The sequence below is a fragment of the Myxine glutinosa genome, chromosome 8, assembly GCF_964187855.1.
Source record: "Myxine glutinosa chromosome 8, kmMyxGlut1.1, whole genome shotgun sequence".
In the NCBI taxonomy this organism is placed as follows: Eukaryota; Metazoa; Chordata; class Myxini; order Myxiniformes; family Myxinidae; genus Myxine; species Myxine glutinosa.
The window spans coordinates 55,158,497-55,182,737 of NC_136268.1; positions in this window are offsets into that span (position 1 = coordinate 55,158,497).

Genomic DNA, 24,241 nt, shown 5'->3' on the forward strand with positions numbered 1-24,241 from the left:
GAAGTGGAGAAAAGCACGGGTAACTGGACCGGGGTAGAAATCGCGACCCGGGGTAAAGGGCAACCGGCGACCGTTGAGGTAGAAGAGGAAATTTTATTAAAGCCAGCGGTCGTCGTGGTGAATAAAGAAAAAGAAGTGCTGGGAATTAAAATTGAAGAGATGACGAAGGTAGCCCGGGAATTGCAGGGAGAAATGGAAAATGTGCAAAGTCTCTGCTCACATCACGATGCTGTGCTTAATAACACCAATGAAAGTTTGCAGGTGGTGTTGGAGCGAAGGAGGAGGATCCCCCAGGTGTCGTGCTGTGTATTGTGCGGGGAGATTTTGTAGAAGGATGTTTGGCGACAAAAGAATTTTCACGCGATTGGGGTCAATATGGCACCCGGGCGTTGGTGAAGGGTCCCGTGTGAGTGGAAATGGCACGCGTGTAAAAAAAAAAGTGTGCGTCGGCGAGTGAGCGTGTTATAAAGTGTGGGAGTGAAACCGAGTGCGAGCGAGAATGCACGTCAGGATGTACGGAGTGTGACACGAGGAGTGAGTTGGTGGTGGAGCGGGTGCGAGGATGCACGTATGGGATGAACGGCGAGGGTGTGCGAGAAAGCACACCTGAGTTGGTTGTGGCGCGAGTGTGAGGGAGCACATCTCAGCGCGGTAGTGGGTGGATGCAAGAGTGCACGCCCATGGTGAGTGGTACGGAGTACGTACCGAGGGAGAGTGCGCAAGACGGTGCGCGAGGTGTGTTAAGGGAGTGTGCGAACGGCGAGTGTGCGCGAGAGGTGTGGTGTGTAACAGGGAGTGCGTTGGTGGAATGTACGGAAGGCGTTGGAACGCCGGGCTTTGTGAGTGTGAAACGGGTCGCGTGGTCTGACCATGCAAGTAAAGCATCGACGTTGACCGGGTTAGCAGTTAGGGCGACGGATAGCTGATGCGAGCACTCGGGGCGCGGTGCGCTTTGTTGGATGCCAGGCCCGGCGCGGATCGATACTGCGTCGCTTCTCTTCGAAGTGTCGTTGCCGATTCGGGCCTGGCCCCGCCCCGCACGGTCGAGTCCGGGCCTTGGCGGGCGAGGCGACAGGTCCGGTTCAAGGGCGAGTGGGAGGAAGCGGACGGTGCCCCCTCGCGGGGACGGGGTTCCGACCGGGCGAGCCTCAGCCATCGGGCCCGGGACCGCAAGGTACCGAGCCGCGATGATGCGTGGAACCTCGGCCCGAGCATGCCTCCTCCCCAGAGTCGTGAATGCCGGACGGATCCAACGAAGGCGACCAAACCACCCGAATTCATTGCTCGGCTTTGCAAAGCCGAGTTTTAATGACGTGACGACGCACCGAGGCTCAGATAAAGCGGACTGTGATGATACTGACAGTGTTTTGGACCCGAAATTAGAAAAACAAAATTTGATGATTGGCAAAGGATTGGCAGAGTGATGATTGGTAATGGTAGAGTGATTGGCAAATGATTGGCAAATTTTTAATTGGCTGGAATTTGGTGAGCAAAATTGATAGTAGAAGACACCCGATGTGGTGGGATGGCAACTCTGCCATCTCTCACACCGGGGGCAAAGGAGCAATAGATTTATGGGGTTTATGGCAGTGAAAACTAGCCCGGGAGGGTTAGGATAATGATAGGGATCTAGAGAAGATGACCTTAGGTAACGTTAAGGTTAGGTAGTGACAATGATACCTGTAGTGGGGACGCAGGTAGATTAGAGTGGATGATAATGACGTGGTATGTGCTTAGTTTAAAGGGAAGACGGGGAGCACTAAGTTAGCAGGGCAACAGGTAGATTAGACGATGCCGTGTGTGTGGTTAAAAGGTGTGATTGCATAGGTGTGCAACTGGACAGGTGTATGGAGCAGTGTTTGAGTGGTCGTGATGTGAGTGTGTTGACCAAATGGTCCAGGAAGGAAGGAGGGTGCAGGTGGCACCAGGTGTGATTGCACAGGTGTGCAACAACAGGTGTATGGAATAAATGGTCTGGAGTGTATGGAGTATTGGAATGGATTGTGGTGGAGTGAGTATGGTGGAAACTGTGGAGTGGAGTGGATGGTGCGAAGGTATGGATGGGGGAAAGGAGGATGGACTCCATCACGAATACCCGGGGAGGGTAGTTTAAGTGTTAGGTAGAGGGTACAGGTAAATTGTGGTTGGATATTGGCATCTGTAGTGGGAGGTGAAAGAATGGTATTTGGATGGGTGCATTCGTGTTCTGGAAATGGCTGGGCGTGTAGCCTGTTAGTGTGTGTGTAGTTAAATGGGCACTCCACCACTGTGAGGATGTCGGCCAGGTGAGGCCGCAGGTGGGCTCTGGGAGCCGGTAGAGTTGTTGTGGATGGGGCCCGAGGATCCGGAGGACGGACCCGGGTAGCCCAGTGCCAGAGGGCACCGAAGGGTGACAGAGCCGGGAGGGGCCTTCGCCAGTTAGATAGGTTAGGTAAGGAGCAGGTAAGCTCGGAGGCAACAACAGTGGTGGAGGTGTGCAGGTGGGTAGACCCGCTGGGAGAGCTACACGCCCCGTCCTGAAATTGTGCAAGGGCACCGGGAGATGAATCGGGGGAGTGAGACCCCAAATTGAGAAGCACCACAGTTTGGTCAATGGGAATTGGTTTTTAGAACCCATAGTGTAAGTTGGCCAATGGATTGGCAGGGAAAGAGCCCGGGTAGTGTAAAGTGTGTTAATGTCATTTAGAGGATAGTTAGGATTAAGAATCTCCTCGCACCATCTACATCCACTCACCTGGGGTGACGCTACTCCACACCATGCCATGGATGTTTTGTTATTTTATTATTTTTATGATGCAAATGTTTTGGATTGTGAGACGCATCATGACGTGGGTGTGACATTGTGCTTTGTTGTTCCATCTCTCCCTCCTTATGAGGATTGATGATGAATTGGATGATGGCAAATTTTGGTTAGAGGGATTGTGGAGACAAATTTGGTATAGGGGAAATATGGGGAAGACGTGACAGTAGCGAGAGATTTGTAAATGTGTAGATTGTTGTAAATATGGGGTAAGGGCAAGGGTAGAGTAGGTGACAGGGGGGGTGACGTACGGTAGGAACGAGCTTTCTCACTTCACTCTCCGTATGCACTTCGCCTTGCATTGCCTTGTTTGATGTGTACCTTTGAGACCTTACCCCTCGCTCATCTGTCTTTTCCCCCCTTTGTCTCCCACATGAGGACCTGTGCGCCACTGGGCGCCGAGGGGAGCGTGCGTGAGTCCGCCATTGTGCGCCCGGAACTCCCAGAACCAGCTGTCTGCATCGATGCACCACATTATGGACCACATGTCTGTGGCTGAGCACCACTTATGGACCCCATGGGTTGGGGCATGGCCCCTCTGCTGGAACCGGCCATGAGGGCCCGAGATCTTGCTGGCGAACCTTGGCCACAGGGCACCGATGCCCCACAGGTGAACCATACATAGTCGGCCCCCTGTGGGCCATAAATAAAAGAAATGGACACGTTGGGTGCATTTTATTTTAATACAAATAGGCCGCCAGCAAAGAAGATGACAACAACTGGAGGAAAGCAAATAGCCAGCAGAGGGAGCCAAAGAGCAAGAGACCACCAGCAGGGGTTGGGGTTTGTTTGTTGTTTTTATTTTCCTGAACAGTGATGACTGTGCACCGATTGGTGCTTGAGGGTGTATTGGTGCGTTTTGGGTGCTTTCATGGTGCGTCGATGCAGAGCAGACTGTCTCCCCCCCCCCTAGAAAGAACAATCACAGGTCCTGGGTTACGTTTTGTAAATAAAGTAACGTCATTGTAAATAATGCTCCCCACCGTCAATGTATAGTTTGAAGCCCATTCCGCAATTCGGTTAGCTGTGGGCGTGAATCTGTTAGGCAGGGTGCAATGGAGCAGCGGGACATATTTATTTATGTTTTAAAACTGTCGCACTCAGGGTCAGGTTAAATGTAGAGGGAACTACACCTACGTGCCACACTAAAAGTTAAAGTTATAGGCCCGGGATGTGCCTAAGAGGAGGAGGGTGCAGTGTTGTGGATATGAGAATGTTTTTTTTTTTGTTGTTGTAGTGTAAATTGTTGTAAAATATCGCCCTCCTTACTCGTGTTGTATAAAGGTCAAAGGGCGTTCCCGTAGTTAGTTCCATAAAGCATACATGAAGGACACCATAATATCCCTGTTCAGTAGTTTATTTCCTTATTCTGTATATTAGGTTAAGGCTTTGTCTTCCATTAAGATGACACTCCATTGCACCAAGTGAAATAAGATAGATTCCCTTTCATGCCCCATTCCAACTCCCAAAACTTCTATTGCCAACTACAATAGCCCCCATTAAGCATGTGCTCAGCTCGGGGAAGAAGGGCGTGCCCGCCCATCGTCATCAAGGGTGGAGTCAGAGGGCCTGTGCCCACCAATCAGGGCCGAAGCGAGCTCACCGAGGGGCGTGTCCAAAAGGCCGGCGGCTTGATCGCCTGAGGCGCTATAAAAGCACGCACGCAAGAGCCGTGTGCGTGGTTGGACCAAGCGAGAGACGTGAAAAGAAAGGCGCATCAGAACATTGGTTGGTGGTTGGATTGAGCAGGAGTTGAGTACGAGAAGAGTTGAGTTGAGAAGAGTTGAGTAAGGGATCCCGGAAAGAGCAGCTCCAGCCACCGCAAGTTCAGCCACAGCAGCTTCAGCCACAGCAGCAGCAGCCACAGCAGCTTCAGCCACAGCAGCTTCGGGGCCTTGACGGCAGTTTCGAACGGGGCCGCGAAGGAACGGCGGCTGCTAAACGCACCGATCGAGAAAGGGGCGGTGGCTGCTAATCCCCGACCCGACCGTGCTGCGGGTCCAGCTGAACCTTCCTCCCCCTCCAGCCATCCACCTCCTGCCATTCCTATCATCATTCCCCGCGTGAGTCTGTCTTTGTTTGTTCTGTCCCTGGGTAATAATTAAGACTGTAGGTAAGCTAATAATTGCACTGTGTCTCTGATTCTTCTGTATATTATTTTATTATCCTTCCTTCTCCTTGGTTACTTTGAGCGTGTAAATAGTAGGAATAAATTTAGTCGTATTTCCAACCTTTTTGTCTTCTTCTTCTTCTTCACATCCGTGTCGCCTTTGTCTTTTCCCTATTGAATACCTGTGGCGCGCGCGATCCGGCCAACGTTCTGGAATCGGGTTAGTCGGGGTAACTGTTAGGGCCGCGGGGCTATCCGCTCGGCAAACCAACATCTTATCCGCGGTCCGTAACAATATATATATATATATATATATATATATATATATATGTATATATATATATATGTAGATATATATATATATATATAAGCACAATATATATATATATTGTTACGGACCTTTATTTATACTTTATATACATTACATACATAGATACTTTATACTTTACTTTACAAAATATACTTTATATACTTTACAAAATATATATATATACACACATACATTACATACATAGACTACATACATGCCACCCTTAACATGTTTTCAACAGAAAACGAGAAAGCATCTGAAAATGCAAAGCCCATCTGCGTCCGTTTGCATTCAGACGTCTTCTTCTGTATGATCAAATAACAAAAACAGATTTAAAACTAGAAAGAGCAATCAAAGAATGCAGACCCTCGCCAGGACGTGTTTTCAGTGTTTTTTAAAGGATTTTGTGTTGAAACAAATATGGCGGCCGAACCACGTGACCGATAACGTCATCGTTATATTTTTTTCTCCACGAATTTATCCCTAGATGATGCTCAATAAATTTCATCTTGATCTGATGAAGTTTTGTACTTGCGAATTATGATGTCATAATGGACGCACCTATGACATCATCATTAACATATGTTATTCTATATGGAGAGTTCTTTACAATGAGCCATGTCTCAATTTTTCCTTTGCAGCGCTTTCGGAGATATAGAGGTACAATTTTTTTCGGTTTTTCCAAGATGACGGCCGACCAACGTGACCGATGATGTCATCATTATTTTTTCTCTCCACCAATTTATGCCTACATGACGCTCCAGAAATTTCATCTTGATCAGATGAAGTTTTGTACTTGTCAAATTATGATTTCATAATGGAGGCACCAATGACATCATCCTTAACATATATTATTCCCCATGGAGAGTTCTTTACAATGATCCATGTCTCAATGTTTTCTATTTAGCGCTTTCGGAGATATAGAGGTGCAAAGTTTTTATGTTTTGCCAAGGTGGTGGCCGAACCACGTGACCTATGACATCATAATTAGCATTTAAAAATTATACAGGTGGAGTTGCACATATGGTGATAATTTCCTGTCAATCGGACCAACGGTTTAAGAGAAAATCATATTTATTCTGTGCGGACAAACAAACATACAGACAAACAAACAAACAAACGCACTCAAATGCAATACCCTCTCCTTTGGCGAGGGTAAAAATAAAAAATGAATTGATGATTTTATGCAGCCTTGACCTTTGAGCTTTAGATCTAAAAAATAATCAGCTTCTTGCTTTTGATTGGTGAATCAATTTTGTGACCCACTATGCAAATTCTGAAAATTCCAGATCAATTAGATGAAAATCGACGTTATGTAACCTTGACCTTGGACTTTTGATCTAAAAAAAAAAAAAACATTCGGCTTGTAGCTTTTGATTGGTGAACCAATTATGTGACCCAATATGCAAATTCTTAACATTTCAGGTCAATTGGATGAAAATTGACAATTTTATGTGATGCTGACTTTTGACCAAATTATTAATTTACTTTCTCTATATTATCATAATAAAGCTTTTTAAAATTTTTATGACAAAACTTAAATGGTAGATTGAAATTTCAGGTCAATTGGATGAAAATTGATGATTTTATATGATGCTGACCTTTAACCTCTTGCCAAAATTATTAATTTGCCTTCTCTGTATTGTCATAAAAAAGCTTTGCTGAAAATTTGATGACAACAGCTCGAATGGTAAAAAAAAGTTACGGCCCGGAAAGACACACACACACACACACACAGGCAGACAGACAGACAGACAGACAGACAGACAGGCAGACAGGCAGACAGACACACAGAAGTAATAGCAAAACCCTGTCGCCTGCTGTGCAAAGGACGGACTAATAATTATTTACAAAAATAATTGTAGTCATTCTAAAGGTTACATAGTCGATGCATTTTATCTCCAAAGGATTGATAGGAGTCTGTTAACTGTCATGGAAAATGAACTGCAGCTGACATTTAAAGCTTCGGCGGAGGAAAAAATGGCTTTTTGCTTTTATTGCTTTTTTGCTCTAAAGGATGAAGACTGGAAAAGTCAGCCGCACCTCGTTTCCATTGGTGTTAAGCACACTCTTGTGAACCTTTTGTTGATACTCGTATAATCCATCTTTGAGCAATGACTTTGTCTGTTGCCTTGCAAGATAGAACTGTTTATTAGTGCAGTTGCCTTAATAATTTGATTGCCCACAATTGGAAACCAGACAAATGTTCCATGCGTTCTTGCCGTTTCAAATGCCGCCAATTTTAACAGACCAGGTTTTAGTTTTCTCTTTACATATAGCATTCTGTTTAATCAGTTCAACACAATACGATATATTTTGGCTATTAAAGTTCAAATACAGCATTTTAAAGAGATAATTTCACTGTATGACAATTAAAACATGCATAAATTCACTTATGGTACTTGCTTTTTATTTAATTAGAAATTCCAGGAGAATCGCATCACCCGTCATTGTTCTGGATGACCGCCTGTAAAAAGTAATCCTCCCAAATCTTCTGAGATACCAGTCCAGTACTTTGACCAATAGTCCACCACTGTACCCAGTTTTATTTGAGCTCTAATCAGTGCTTCCGGTAAGTTGCAATGATGAAGGACATACAAATACATTAAAATGAAGAGAGATTTCTTTACCTGCAACATATGTTGATCGGGCCATTAAGAATGAAGGTGAAGAATTGACATATCAAGAGAGCATTTCCTCAACTGAGGCCTGAAAAAATCTTTCTTCTTGTCCCATGACCCTGATTTGCCACAAAGCTACTGCAATTTCCACACATAAGCACACGGTTTACCAGTGACCCATTTTAGGCTGTGAGTTCATCGCTCAAAATGTGGCCAGAAATGGACTTCTGTCAGAATGCACCATTTCTTCCAGAAAATTGTTGAAATAAAAAATATATTTTGGTATCCACACACGTATTTCTTTGGTTTTCAGTGGAACAAAACAAAAAAAGCTGAAAATAATTACTAAAACTTAGCTTATTCCACACAGAAATCCTGAAATGGCCCAGAAAATATTATTGGCACCTTTTGGAAGTTGTTAGAAAGAATTAGATTTCAAGCAGGTGATTCTCCTTTATTTTGGAATTGAACTCACCTGTGGTGAGTTGCAGGTGCCTGCAATATAAAATTCACTCATTCAACCCGTTTGAATGGAGAAAAGGAGTCATTCTGCTGTTTTGTGTCACTGTGTGTACCACAATGAGCATGGAGAAAAGAAAGAAAACCAGAGCATTGTCTGAGGAGGTCAGACACAAGATTGTAGCCAAGCATGGACAATCTCAAGGCTACAAGTCCATCTCCAGAGACCCTGATGTTCCTGTGTCCACCATATACAATGTTATCAGGACGTTTAAGGCCCATGGCGCTGTAGCTAACCTCCCTGTACGTGGCCGCAAGAGAAAACTTGATCGAAGATTGCAGCGAAAGATTGTTCGAATGGTGGAGAAATAGTACATCGATCAACTACTAAACAGACTCAAGCTGAGCTTCAGACACAAGCTACGACAATTTCGACATGCACCATCTGTCACCAACTCAATAAAAGGGGGTTCTATGGTAGGAGATCTAAAAGGACCCATTGCTTAGAGAGAGACATAAGAAAGCCCCACTGGAGTTTGTGAAAACACCTGAACAAGCCAAAATCCTTTTGGGAGAATGTCCTGTGGACAGATAAGACAAAATTAGGGCTTTTATGTAGAAGCACATCATCTCTATATTTACAGAAAACAAAATGAAACCTTTGAAGAAAATAACACCATCCCGACAGTCAAACATGGAGGAGGTTCAGTGATGTTTTGGAGTTGCTGTGCTGCCTCTGGCACTGGGTGCCTTGAATATGTGCATGGCATCATGAAATCAGGAGATTCCCAAGGCATTTTGGAGTGCAATGTTTAACCCAGTGTCTGAAAGCTGGTTCTCCGTCAAAGGTCATGGGCCTTGCAGCAGGACAATTACCCCAAACACACTTCATAAAGCACTCAGGAATGGTTCAAGACAAAACAATGGACAGGTCTGAAGTGGCCAAGAATGAGTCCAGTTCTAAATCCCATTGAACAACTGTGGGGAGATCTGAAAACAGCAGTTGGGAGAAGGCACCCTTCAAATCTGGGAGAACTGGAGCAGTTTGCCCAAGAATAGTGGGCCAAACTGCCAGGAGAGAGGTGTAGGAAGCTCATTCATGGCTATAGGAAGTGCTTGACTGCAGTTATTTTGTCCAAAGTCTGTGCTACCAAATATTAAGTCAATGGTGTCAATAATTTTGTCAATGCCATTTATTTTTATTTTCTGATTTAAAAGGATATATTAAGTTCTGAATCGAAAACAAAGGTTCTGTAATATTAACAGTGAAATAAAGAATTGTGAAGACCAAATACTTTTGTCAATTACAACTTATTATTGTGTGACCACCAGAGGGTAAACACCGCAGGGTGACACAAATGACCAAACGAGCTTTAACTCCGAGGCGTTAAGTTCAATGGAGGACTGTCATTATACGTGCGGGGATCAAGTGGGGGAGAAGCCGTAAGCGCTTACCTTTATGAGTCACCCGACTTCCTCGACGCTGCAATAAATCAACTCAAACCGATACGGAATTAAATCACGATCACGATGAAGATGTCGGAACACGACCGTTCGTGATCAATCTTCCTTGTGCAAGAGCAATAAGCGACCGTCCGCTATGGGATCCAGAATGAGAAGAAAAAATGTCCACCATTCTAATTATTTTGTACTTGAGGCTCTGACGTCATCCCACGACGTCTCCGTGTCCGCTCCTATAAGCGAGTCCCATCATACCAGTCCTTGTGCCAATCAAATCCCGGAACAATCACTGCTCTTCAAGGCATGGCTCCATGGCCTAGCCTGATTGAGGTGGTGATGTAGCGGCTGCGGCACCAGCGGTAGTGTTTGATGCCTTGTTTGCGGTTGGTTTTTAATTAGTGTCATCAATTATAGTGTTGATTGCTTGGCTTGGCTATGGTGTGTAGTGCGGTGTCATAAGCAACACAGGAAAATATACAGAGGCAATTACATACGGGGGATTAATTTACCCAGAATCCCTCGCTAAGTAACAAACCCCACCCCTCTCATGGGGACGAAGACACAAGCTTTCCTGACATACAGTCTACACGAATTTCCTACTTATGATACTCGAGGTTTCTTCTTCATCATGAAAGTCAGAGCACACTACCTATGCATTCTACCTGGACTAAGGTATTGCCTAACCCCTACAAACGCAACATTGTTTTTAGAGAAAATTGTGAGTTATTTGAAAAAAGTGAAAGAGTGCCAATATTTTTGGCCACGACTGTAGACTGCTCAAGGGTAGGATGCTTGTGGATTGCACTTTGATAATTTGATGAGGGAATGCTGCCACAAAGCATCACAAAAAAGCTCATCGGGGGCAGAGAGTGATCCTTATATTCTTCCTACACAAAAAGTCGATGTTGAGTTTCATTAAGAGATCAACATTTCTGTCAATAATGGTCACAAACAAACTGCTCGAGCAAAGGGCGCAGATGTTTGGGAAGATCAAAGTTCTGGCCAAGTTCAATGAATGTATTGTGATGACATGATGATGCCTGGATGATGCCTGTTTTTCCATGACCAGTATGGAAAGGAACTTTTCCAGAGATCTTGTGCAGGTTAGGCAGTAATATGATGGTGACATCCGTATCAGGACTGCGTACCTGGATGATGAAAGAGGGATCAGCATTGGCTGCATTTCTCACATGCAGGGCTAGAATTGTGCCACCTTCTTCATGATACTTTACTACTCTCGTAGCCAAAGTGTGACTGAACAGAATCCTTTCTTCTCCTCTTCCTTTCAATGCTGGAGCGCTGGAGTGCCACAGGACATCATTCTAGGCCCAGTCCTATTCCTAATCGTCATCAACAACCATTCTCACTCTGTTAAATCCCCTTCATCTATTTGCTGATGACTCCACCCTCTGCCATGACATCCCTCATCCTTCAGATAGTCAGCAATCTGTTTCTGCTCTTCAAACCTTGACAAAATGAAAAGCTGGTCAAATACTTGGAATATGTCTTTCAATCCTGAAAAATCTCACACTCTCACTTGATCTTCTCTGAAAGGACCATCAGGCGCCCCCTCCTATCTACTTTCCTAACAATCATCTTTAGGTAGTTCAGTGTTTCAAACTCCTCGTCCTTCTTGGTCAAACCACAAATCAATCATGATCTTTCTTAGGAAAAGTACATTTCAAAGTTGGCCTCCAAAACCGACTGGGCATCCTCCGTCGTACAAAGTCCTTCCTTAGCACACCTGAACTCCTGTCCACCAACAAGGTCTTCATCCGCAGCTCTATGGAGTACTACTGCCCCTCTGGGCTGGTGCCAATGTCACACACCTTACTCACCTTGACACTATGGAAACCATGGCCTTCAAGATCATTGAATTCTTCTGTGATGAAGCCGAGTCCATGGGCGTAGTACTTTCCTATCGCAAACAGGTCGGTGGTCCCTCTCTCTCTCTTCTACTTCTTACTTTTTGGTCTTGCACCTTCTGCTCTTTCCATGCTTTCTTACCCCCAGGTTTCTGCATGGCATAACATGGTCACCATCAACCCCCTTCTGGTGACACTTCCAAAATCCAGAATCACTGATAACCTCAACTCGTTCATTTCTTTTTTTCTCTCCGCTTATAGAACCAACTTCCACACTCTCTTCAATCTCAATCTTCCCTCCAAGTCTTCAAGACAGCTGTTCACCACCATCTCAGGTCATCCTTCATCCAAAACTATGATATGTTTTACCTCTATTAAACCCCTGACTCCCCCCCACCCTGAAGCCCACATCCTTCCAAATTTCCAGTTTTTTTCCTGCCTGAGAGTTTGTTCCTGTCTCCATCTTGTCCACTCTATGCAAGCCCCTATTTCCTCCCCACATCCCTTATTTCTCCAAGTCTCTTTCTATTTTGTCTTTCAACCCTGCTGTTGTTGTTTTCCCCTCTTTCTGCTGTTCCTTTTGTTCTGTTGCGTCCTGATCCATTCAGTGTACTAGCTCTTCCACAATCCTTGACACTATATATAAAAGAAAAACGGTCATCTAAGAACCAGATGGATAGAGCGTGTAATGTTATCTTGTGGGAAATAAAATGAAGATTTTGAATGAAGAATGTCACAAACATTGCTATAGAACTACAACCCCCAAAGGAATCAATGAAGGTCAATAATGGCATGAAGACGATGACGGCACTGTCATGAACTATACGGCAAGTGTTTAAATTCGATAATACAAGGTGTCAAGAATGTATCCACTTAGAACTGTAAAGGTTTTTCAGCCTGTGGCTGTGGTTGACAATGGTAAAGTTCTAACAACAAGTCTTTTGACAGGGTTCTATTTAGAACCCAACTTGCCCTGTTCTTCATCTCCCCCTAATGGTTCTTCTGATAAAGTTCTTGTCAAATCTCTCTCATGCACTGGCATATCCCATCCTGCCGATGACTGTCATATTAATGTTCCCACCATTGGTACACCAAATACTGTGCTAAGGTATAGCTTGGGTCGACAAGCTTCTTTCCTCATCATGGAAGGCTAACCCAAATGAGGGCAATTTCTCACCACTTCATAAAACTCACAACTCCATCCATCTTTGAGCAAGCAAGTAAATATCATATTGGTATTCTGAAGGCTGAACTCTCCAACAAATTTCCTTCCTCAAACTATTGGTGGTGTCTTTAAAGTCTATATATGGTGTATACACCCAATTCAACCACTCCCTCATCCCAAAAGAGCTCTACGCAGACCCTTTTCCAGACAAGGCAATGTCTCTCAAAGCAGTTTTTTTTTTTTTAATCGAATTTACGCAACCATCCCATCCAGGGACGCCAGAGCAGTAAAACGGCAAGGGAGGCAGAATAGAATCGAAGGGAAAAAAGAAATGGAATCAGAGAATGGTTAAAAGCAGACTGTGAGAAAGTAAAATATACGGACTGAGCATTGAACTTGGGAAAATTACAATTGTTCTTTCAACAGCAAACCCAGATATACATAATTTAAAAATTTACATTAGCAACAGCAATTTCTATCAGTCTTAATAACTTTTGTAAAATATTCACAGACTTTATCTTTCCTAGATAAATTGTCAATTTTCTAGAGAAAAATGGTTCTTTTCATTGAGTAATTGACCCTATAGCACCTGGACAGGCAGATCATTGTGGTCAATTACTCACAAAGGATACACGAAAAAGGTCCTAAAAAGGGATATTGCCAACGTGTGGTAAGATGATTTCAATCAATCGTGATACCAAGAATTATCAATCATGTCAATTAGTGGTAGTGCACTGCACAGCACTATCGCTATCGGCGTGCATTTTATATTGGTCTATGGCAGCTGCAATCCCATCCCAGGTCCACTGATGGGCCTACTCCTCCTGTGTTGAAGTTCCTAAAATTATTAGCATTTATCTTCTTAATTTCAGAAATAGGTGCAACACAATATGCAAAGTAATGAGGCATGGAGGAAAAAAAAGTCTTCACATAAAATGTACGATCCAACACATCAAGCATTGACAAGGTTGCAGTGGCACAATGACGAAACTTTTCTGATTCAGCAGAGTGATGAAAGATCGATCCCCTTCTTATTCAGCAACATGACAAAGGACTCCTGATTCAGTAGGATGATGAAAGATCTCTTTGGATTCGGCAACACCACAAGCAACCCCTCCTGATTCAGCAGCACTTGGAAGAACCATTTCTTATTCAGAAGGACAATGAGGAATCCTTTCTGATTCAGCAGGATGATGGAAGATTCCTTTGGGGTTCAGCAACATGACAAATAATGTTTGCTGATTTGGCAGCATGACGAAGAAACATTTTAATTCACCAGGACAATGAAGAACCCTTTCTGATTCAGAATAACGAAGAAATAATCCTTTATTCTTCAGCAGCAAAATGAAGAACCCTTTCTGATTCAGAAACACTATAAAGAACCTTCTGATTCAGCAGAAATATGAAGGACCATTTCTGATTCAGATGGCCCATAAGGAATCTTTTCTGACCCAGCATGATGTTGAAGAATCCAATTGTGGCTTAGGTGTGGAAAGACTTCCACATAGAACATTAACATTTTTCAACTAGAGAGTTCATAGAACACCTTACCCCATGCAATCTTGAGAAAAAGGACATGGGAAGAGTATTTTCAACTCTTGCTTTGCATTTCCGAGCACAATCTACATCTCCCATGAGCCGCCATTTTGTCTGAATCTCAACAATCCACAATGCTGAGAGTACGAGCAGCACATTACATTGGTCAATATGTCATAAAATGGCATAATATTTTGTCTAAGTACTGCTAAACTGGAGTTTTTTTGTAAATGGCATGAAATTAATTTGTGTTATACAGTGGTCAAGTGTATCGTTTAATTGGAATAAAATAAACATTTTAAAGGCTGTAGAAAAAACAACTTTTTTTTGCAAGTTTACCGCGTTGATATTCCGTCTTTTACACCACCTTATTTAATATATTAAATTAGTTATTCGTACCTGTTGTTTGTGTCCTTTATAATGTCCCTAAAAACATTAAATTTCCTGTTGGGAATGATTTTCAATTTTGTTTGACTGCCAGACAGGCAGACAAACTAAAACAATAACATTACTCCTCTCTGTGCATGAGCGATTGGGACAGATTCCATGCAATTCTCCAAAGGTAGAGCCAACGTATTGCTCAACCGCAGGTTTGTGTTCCAATTTATGGCCGAATCTTGTTCTATAGAGTTCAAAATATAACATTCAAATGAAAGTTGGTGTCCTTGTGTTTTATACTTCTCCCCCCCCCCCCCCCCCCCTTCCCACGCCTCCTCCCCCCAAGCCCTCTCCCTCCCACACATCTCCCTGCTCTCAAATGTTATGTTTGTGTGCTTCCCCTTCTCTCCCCATCTTGTCTTCCGCTCCCTCTTTTTATATATTTTGTTTGTCTGGTTGATTTGTTTGTGAAATAAATGTTAGCTCTTTCACGAGCCTCGATTCAGTATACAAAAAAAAAAGAAAAAAAAAAGTAAGTTCCTCCTCAATCAGAGACTGACATCTGTAGACAGCCAGACAGACAAAATGAACCAGTTGTTTCTCCCTGCTTTTTGCTTTACACATGTTGGTAGAAACTCTGAAATGACCCTTTGTAAGTCAAATTGATTGGATTCATTTTTTCAAGACATAAATTCCCAATAGCGATTGTTCATATTTTGAATACTATTTTATTTTGAATTTTTTGGAAGTTTGCTCGTCTTCATAACCTTAGAATTACCGTACAACTGCAAAGATGTATCAATCTCATAATATAAATGTTACCCTCACCGTTTCAACTTAGCAACATGATGTTCTGCTCATTTAATTAAGCAATAGTTCATGTTGACCTGATGAATAAGCCATTCTCTTCGTTGAATGCCAGTCAAATGTCATTTGCTCTCTATGATGCTTCAGAGAGCCTGAATAAATGCCAGCATTGTTAACCTCATTGAATGTGGTAATTAGCGATTATCAAATTGCTTTTGATGCATATTATGTATACCACATTGATTGAATTAATATGAGTGTGTGGAGTTGCAGCAGAGTCTCAAACGACCAAAAAGTACACGAAGGCAAATTAGCACAGTGTTATCAGTCACACTGACACAAAGCACAAAAACAGACAGCCCTGAAGCATCAATAAGGTTTATCTTTGCACTTGAGGGCATCAAGGCGAAGAGAGTTTGTGCTTGTCACATTTATTACCCACTGATCTAATTACCTTCTGGGGCCACATGGGTGCAGTGCAATTACTAGAAAGGCAAGCGATTTGCAATGCCATTAGTCACCTGATGTTAAATACTGACATAGTGGTCAGCGCAGATGCATTGTGCAGTTGAAGCCCATCCACCTTCCTTTCCCCCATACCTGTCTAGTGTACCTCAAGCACACCGGCCTTCCTCCTGTAACCATGGACATAAACACTTACACATCTTATGTGATCATTTTCCAAAAATGAATAATACCATTGTCAACAATCTGTAATGTGATGGCCCAGAGCCAATTTACAATTTCGATATTAATTAAATAATTGTATATTTTTGTCTTTATTATTATATAAAGGCTTAATATTTTTGAAATATCGTTTGCCATAATTACTCCCGCCAGGGAGTAATGCATTCACTCGTGTCCGTGTGTGTGTGTTCGTGTGATTGTGAACAAGATATCTGGAAAAGTTCTGAACGGATTTGGATGAAAGTTGGTGGGATGATTGCCCTTGGGATAAGGAAGAATTGATTAGTTTTTGGTGAAGCTCAGGATATTATTCCCGATCCAGGAATTTTTTGAATGATTTTTTTACCATTGGAAGACAGGGCTCATTTTTTTTAACATTATCTTCTATATATTCAATATTTAACATTGTGATATGAAAATAGTTTTCATATTTGTTGTAAATGTAGTTTAAACTCGTGGTTATGCGCTAGAGCGGTGTATTTTTTTTAGCAGCGTCCTCTTCAATGTTCATTTTTTTTCTAATAAAGACATATTCTGTCATTTTAAAACCAGCAAAGTGTGTATTAGGTTTCCCCGTTTCATAAAATGTATCATTTGATACGTGTAATGCTTTAAAACTGTTTTTTTTTGTTTACCTCAGAAGAGATATTGTGGCGGACACGAAAGCTCACTGGCATGATGACATCATCCCGCGCGCCAAGTGGGCGGCGGCCACGCCCGAGGGGTAGGCGTGGCCGCGGGATATACACCGGGCGCGCAGCCTGGAACGCTCCAGTGTTACAGTGGAGCTCTTGAATAAAGACTCTTACAACTTACCGCGTTGTCCGCTTCCTCCTTGCTTACAAGCAGTGCGCGTAACACCGCGCTTCATTGGTGACCTCCGACGTTCTGGTCAGTCGTCACTGACCACCCGAACCCGCCACAGCCATGGCAACCAACGCGGTAGCAATAAAGCTCCCCAAGTTCTGGGAAGCTCAGGCGGAGATCTGGTTCCTGCAGGCCGAAGCCCAGTTCAGGCTTCGAGGCATCAGGGCGGACGAGACACGTCACTGCCACGTGGTCGCCTCCCTCGGGGCCGGCACGGCCGCCCGCGTCGTGTCGGTCCTGAGGAACCCACCGGCCGACGACAGGTACGAGGCGATCAAGCGTCTCCTCCTCGCCACGTTCGGCCTCACGGTGGACGCACGGGCCGATCGCCTCTTGGACCTCCCCGAGCTCGGTGACACGCGACCGTCGGTCCGAATGGACCATATGCTGTCGCTCATGGGCGACGAAACCCCGAACGCTCTATTCCGGGCGTTATTTTGACGCCAGCTGCCGGCACGAGTACGCCTCGCGTTGGCCGGTTCTGCGACAACGGAACCCCGAGCGCACGCGGCCGAGGCCGACAAGTTCTACGCGGCTTTGGACATGCAGGCGAGTTTCGGTGCGGCCGTAGCGGCTCCCGAGCCCGAAACTGCTGCGGGTGCCCACCCCTACTACGTGACGCACCGCGTAGCCGCTGAACCTCCTGCGGGTGCCCACCCCTACTCCAAGGGGCGCCTCGTGGCGGCCACCACGCCTCGCCCACCACCACCGCGGAAACCGCGGCCTCCGGCTTCGCCGCAAACCTGGTGCCATTTCCACGCTAGGTTCGGCCACGAGGCTCGGCAATGTCGCCCGCCGTGCTCATTCGGCAGGTCGGGAAACGCCCGGGCCGGCCCTCGGTAGTGGCACTGAGCGCCGGCCGATTAAACAGCCTCCTGTACATAACGGACACCTTATCCGGGCGCCGTTACCTGTGCGACACGGGAGAGCAGGTGAGTGTCGTTCCCGCCGGTACGTCCGACAAGCAGTCCGCGGGCCGGGGCCCCGCGCTGCTTGCTGCCAACGGTACGTCCATTCGCACGTACGGAAAACGCTGCCTTTCTCTGCGGTTCGGAGGGCAGGTTTTCCGATGGTCGTTCATGACTGCCGACGTGCCTATGGCACTGCTCGGCGTGGACTTCCTCTGTGCCAATGGCCTGTTGGTCGACGTAAAGCACAGAAGGCTTGTCCAGGCTGAGACGTTCAGCTCGCTCGCGTGCGCGCTGCCCGCCTCGTTGAGCAGCTCACGGAGCGGCTCATCGAGCGGCTCGCCGAGCGGCTTGCTGAGCGGTTCGGTTCCGGCCAGGTTCATCTGTACGCTTCCGGCAGTGAACGAATTCACCCGCCTCCTCGCCCATTTCCCGGCCCTCACGCGGCCCACCTTCTCGGCGGGGACCGTCAAGCACGGGGTGGAACATCACATCCCCACCGCCGGGCCACCGGTCTACGCCCGGGCACGCCGCCTCGAGCCGATGAAGCTCGCGGTAGCTAAAGCCGAGTTTGCTACGCTGGAGAAGCTCGGCATCGTGCGGCGCTCCGAGTGCTTGGGCGTCGCCGCTCCACATCGTGCCCAAGCCCGGCGGGGGATGGCGACCATGCGGGGACTACCGCCGTCTCAACGACGCCACCACCCCCGACCGCTACCCCGTCCCCCATATTCAGGACTTTTCCGCCCGCTTGGCGGGCATGTCCTTCTTTTCGAAGGTGGACCTCATATGCGGTTACCACCAGGTCCCCGTCAGGCCGGAGGACATCCCGAAGATGGCTGTCATCACGCCGTTCGGTCTTTTCGAATTTCTTCGGATGCCCTTCGGTTTGAAGAATGCGGCTCAGGTGTTCCAGCGCCTCATAGACAGCGTCTTGCGCGACTTGAATTTCGTCTACGTCTATCTGGATGATATCCTCATCGCAAGCGCGTCCCGCGAAAAGCACCTACACCATCTCCGCATGCTCTTCGAACATCTGGGCCAGCATGGCCTGATCGTGAACCCCGCCAAGTGCCGGTTCGGTGTCACTGAAATCGACTTTTTGGGGCACCGCGTCACCAGGCACGGGGCCGTCCCCCTACCTGCCAAGGTGGAGGCGGTGAAGGGGTTTCCGCGCCCCCGCACGATCAGGGGGCTCCAGGAGTTCCTGGGCATGGTAAACTTTTACCATCGGTTCCTGCCCCGCATCGCCCAGCTCCTGCGCCCCCTGCATGAGGCCCTCCGAGGGAAGCCGGGCAAAGGTGACGTTACCTGGACCGAGCAGATGGACGTGGCGTTCGTGGGCACGAAGCTCGCCTTGGCTAACGCCACCATGCTCGCGCACCCGGCGCCCGATGCACTGATCGCCCTCACCACCGATGCCTCGGACTATGCGGTGGGCGCGGTGCACGAGCAATGGGTGCGTGGAGCTTGGCAACCGCTGGCATTCTTCAGCCGGCAGCTTCGCCCGCCCGAACGCCGGTACAGTACCTTCGACCGCGAGTTGCTCTGACTCCACCTAGCGGTCAGGCACTTCCGCCATCTGCCTTGAGGGCCGTGCGTTCACGGCCTTCGTCGACCACAAGCCACTGGTGTTCGCGATGGGCAAGGTCGCCGAGCCGTGGTCGGCCCGGCAGCAGCGTCACCTCTCGGCCGTGTCCAAATACACGACGGACATCCGGCACATCGCGGTGAAGGACAACCCGGTGGCGGATTGCCTTTCCCGGTCCGTTGCCCACGCGGTCCACCTCGGCATCGACTATGCCCGGATGGGGGCGGACCAGGCCGCCGACCCCGACGTCCAGGCCTTGCGGACCGCCGTTACGGGCCTCCGAGGTGCCGTTCGACGGTGCGGGCACGGCCCTCTGGTGCGACGTCTCCCTCGGGCGGCCTCGCCCCATCGTGGCCGCGGGCTGGCAGCGCCAGATTTTCGACACCATTTTCGATGATTTTCGACGAATTATAGCGCGGAGATTTTCTGGGGGAGCGCGTGTGGCGGGCACGAAAGCTCACTGGCGTGATGACATCATTCCGTGCGCCAAGTGGGCGGCGGCCACGCCCGAGGGGTAGGCGTGGCCGCGGGATATACACCGGGCGCGCAGCCCGGAACGCTCCAGTGTTACAGTGGAGCTCTTGAATAAAGACTCTTACAGCTTACCGCGTTGTCCGCTTCCTCCTTGCTTACAAGCAGCGCGCGTAACACCGCGCTTCAATATCAACATTTAGCTCAGCGAATGTCATTCGCGGTGTCAGTATTTCATGAACTTATAAAGACTTAGTTCCAGATTTGTCAATGGCTGAGGTATATTAACAAACGAATAAAACAGATTTGACAAAATTCCAACTTTTTTTTTAAAAGATTGCATATTCACCCAGGGTTGTGAGAGGCTGAAGAAAAAGAAACCTGGCATGGGCTTCCCAGATCAAATAAATAATTCTGGTTCTGGCTCTGCGATTTTCAGGTTTATTACTCCCACCAGGGAGTAACGCATTCGATCGTGTCCGTCCGTGTGTGTGTATGTTAGTGTGTTTGTGAACAGGATATCTGGAAAAGTTCCGAACGGTTTTGGATGAAAGTTGGTGGGATGATTGCCCTTGGGATAAGGAAGAATTGATTAGTTTTTGGTGAAGCTCAGGATATTATTCCAGATCCAGGAATTTTTTTGGGAAATTTTTTTGGGAAAGATTTTTTCTGTTTTTCTGCATTAAAGCTTTTATTCTTATTCTTAAATGATGTTTTTCTCCTCTAATTCCGAGATATATAAAATAAATTCTCTGACAGGGCTTACTTTCTTTTTCATTTATTGTTTTGGGGAGAAGGGATGTTAAACAAAACGTATTATTCCAACTAAACCCACTGCGGGAGTATGCGCTCTACTGAGTGGCGTTCTAGTTTTAAAATGTTATTTTCACTGATACAGCAAAAAAATGTAGCCAGACCCAAATAAATTAGTTCTACTTTTTGGGATGACAGGAATGATTAGACCAACTGGCAAGTTAACATTGCTCTTCTATTTCTATTGGAGATGTAGTTTCTTGACTCGACTTTCCTTACTAATGATGGAGTAAAATGTCCAGCACATCGAATCAACAAAACTGTGCGCCAATGAAATTGACTTTTTGAATTGTCACAAGCTGGGGTGTCTCGTAGAATCACCAAAGCCCAAATGACTTCTCAAGAAAAAACACCTTGCAGTGCTGTTTAGGAAAAAAATTCTCAGGCACAACCAAAGTTCTGAAGAGGTTGCCCTGAGATTAAAATTGTTAAATTAATCCAACTCATATCAATGTCCAATCATGAATGTGCACAGAAGAAATAATGGAAAGAGAACAATTCCAAAAAAGAAAGAAAGAGCAATCAGACATTTCAGACCCTCGCCAGGACATGCTTTTCGTGATTTTAAGGCTTTTGTGTTAAAACAAATATGGCGGTCGAACCGATGACGTCATCATTTTTTTTTCTTCACCAATTTATCCCTACATGACGTTCAAGAAATTTCATCTAGATAGGATGAAGTTTTGTACTTGTCGAATTATCACGTCATAATGGAGTGGAGAACATATCACGTCACAATATCACTATGACATCATCAATATATTTTATTCCCCATGGAGAGTTCTTTACAATGAGGCATGTCTCAATTTGTTATATTCAGCGCTTTCGGAGATATAGAGGTGCAAATTTTTTCGGTTTTTCCAAGATGGAGGCCGAACCACGTGACCTATGACGTCATAATTATCATTTAAAAATTATACAGGTGGAGTTGCGTGAAAATTTCCTGTCAATCGGACCAACGGTTACAGAGAAAATCATATTTATTCTGTGTGGACAAACAAACAAACGGACAAACAGACAAACAAACAAACAGACAAACAAACAGACAAACAAGAAGACGTCATGCGGAGCACGATACTTGCAAAATCCGGATTTGTTAGCTAACTCCTCAGTCACATTTGCTCTACGGCTAGGATACGGCGGCCGTACCCCCCCTAAATTGACAGAAACGTGCGGTGGCCGCAGAGTTTCTGAGGTGGCCTCAGGGTGGCCCTAGGGCGTATGGCTATCTTTTACAGGCCGTAGGGGTCGCCGTGGAATTATAGCGTGGAGTTATAACTTTTTTCATTTCTAGGTTGGCTGTAGCAATTCGACAAGCCGTAGCCATGACAACTGTAAGTGCTGTTATACATATGAAAAAGAACTGGTATATATACCCACTCGTTACCGTCCGTCTGGCCGCACGTTCGCCCTAGGGCCCCCCTGCGGTCACCTTGCGGGCACCTTGAGGCTACCTTGCGTCTGCCTTGAAAATTCTATGGCCGCCGAAGGGACGCCCTAAGGTCACCGTGCGACATCAAATCAAAGACCGTACGGCACCCCCACGTTTTCGGTCTCCACAATTTCTAAATACCCCGTGCGGCTACCCGAAAAATAAAAACATATGTGACTGCTACATTGTGTGACCGTGGAAATACTGCGGCCGCCCTATAATTGCTAGTGGCCGTAGATTTTTTAGACCCTACGGCCGCCGAGCCAAATGTGACTGAAGCATTAGGGATTGCGTTTAAATGCGTCGGATATGAGGGTCGTGTTTGTGATAAGATAGAGGGATTAAAGTTAAGGACATGTGTGTTAAACCTCATGTAAACTTCCACCGGGCGTGCCGCGTGACATCTTTTGAACATTGTTCACAAAATCCCAGTATTCTGCGAGGTAGAAAGAGAGAGGGGGTGGAGTTATAATCGTCCACTGAATGGAGGTGGAGCTCAACGCCTGGAGGAGGGGCAAGTGTTGTCAAGGGAGACGAGGGAGGAGCAAAGAGCAGTGAGTTCTGTGAGAAGAATTGGGCGGGAAACAGGGTGCTGTGAAGCTCGCTGTTCAGTGGAAAGGCCGAGGAGGAGCAAGGACGAGCGGGAAAAGAAGATAAATGAGCTCTCAGAGGCTGAGGAGAAGGAGAGTGAGGAGAACGATGGTGTTCAGAGTTCCCGAAGAGAACTGAGGGAGTTCTAGGCAGAATTGAAGGAGATTTAAGGATTAAGGGGGTCGTCCTGCCTACCTGATTTGGCCCTCTTGTTGTATTCGTCCTCTCCGATTGCCTGTTATCGTCCTGCCCGAATCCTCATCACCGTTTTGTCATCCAGCTGTCATCTCACCTTGCCCATCGTCCTGCCCATCTCCTCAACACCAGCTTCGTGCCCCATCTTCCCGCTCCGACACTACCACACCAGAGGTAAGTCACCCGGTTTTGTGTCTCTCACCCCGTCTGTGCTTGTGATGAGAGTAAGGCACCTTAATTTTAATAGCATTATTTTACCTCGATAGTTTACCACTGTATATAATTATTATGTTGAATTCACCCCGTTTGGTTTTATAAAAGCTACAAGGTCCTCGTGATTCTCCTCAGGTGCCGCCCGCGACCTTTCTCGCGCCATAATTCGGGACACCTCAGAGTTGAACCCTGTGTCGGCTCCTCCGTTCACGGGTCTCTGCGTTAACCACCCTGAACAGGAAAATATGTTAACATTTCAATAAACATGTAAATAAAATAAATACAGGATAAAATAAATAAAAATACAAGACTTTTACCTTTTTAATTTATACCAAAACAGCGAGGTGGGTGAGAGTAAGAACATTATGTGCTCCGACTGCATTCTGCCTTAAAGTTAAATAGAATACATGAGACTTAGCTCAGGATGACCTAACTGTATTAGAAAAGGGAGGGTGTGGTTGGGGGTGAGGAAGGGCGAGCGGGGAAAGGAGGAAGGGTGAGCGGGGGAAGGGCGAGCAGGGGAAGGGTGAGCGGAGCAAGGGCGAGCGGGGTAAGGGTGAGTGCAGAGCAGGGAAGGGTGAGCGGGGTAAGGGCGAACAGGGTAAGGGCGAGCAGGGTAAGGGCGAGCAGGGTAAGGGTGAGTGCAGAGCAGGGAAGGGTGAGCGGGGAAGGGCGAGCGGGGTAAGGGTGAGTACAGAGCACGGAAATGTGAGCGGGGGAAGGGCGAGCAGAGGAAGGGCGAGCGGGGGAAGGGCGAGCGGGGGAAGGGCGAGCGGGGGAAGGGCGAGCGGGGTAAGGGTGAGTGCAGAGCAGGGAAGGGTGAGCGGGGGAAGGGCGAGCAGGGGAAGGGCGAGCGGGGGAAGGGCGAGTGGGGGAAGGGCGAGCGGGGGAAGGGCGAGCGGGGGAAGGGCGAGCGGGGGAAGGGCGAGCGGAGGAAGGGCGAGCGTGGTAAGGGTGAGTGCAG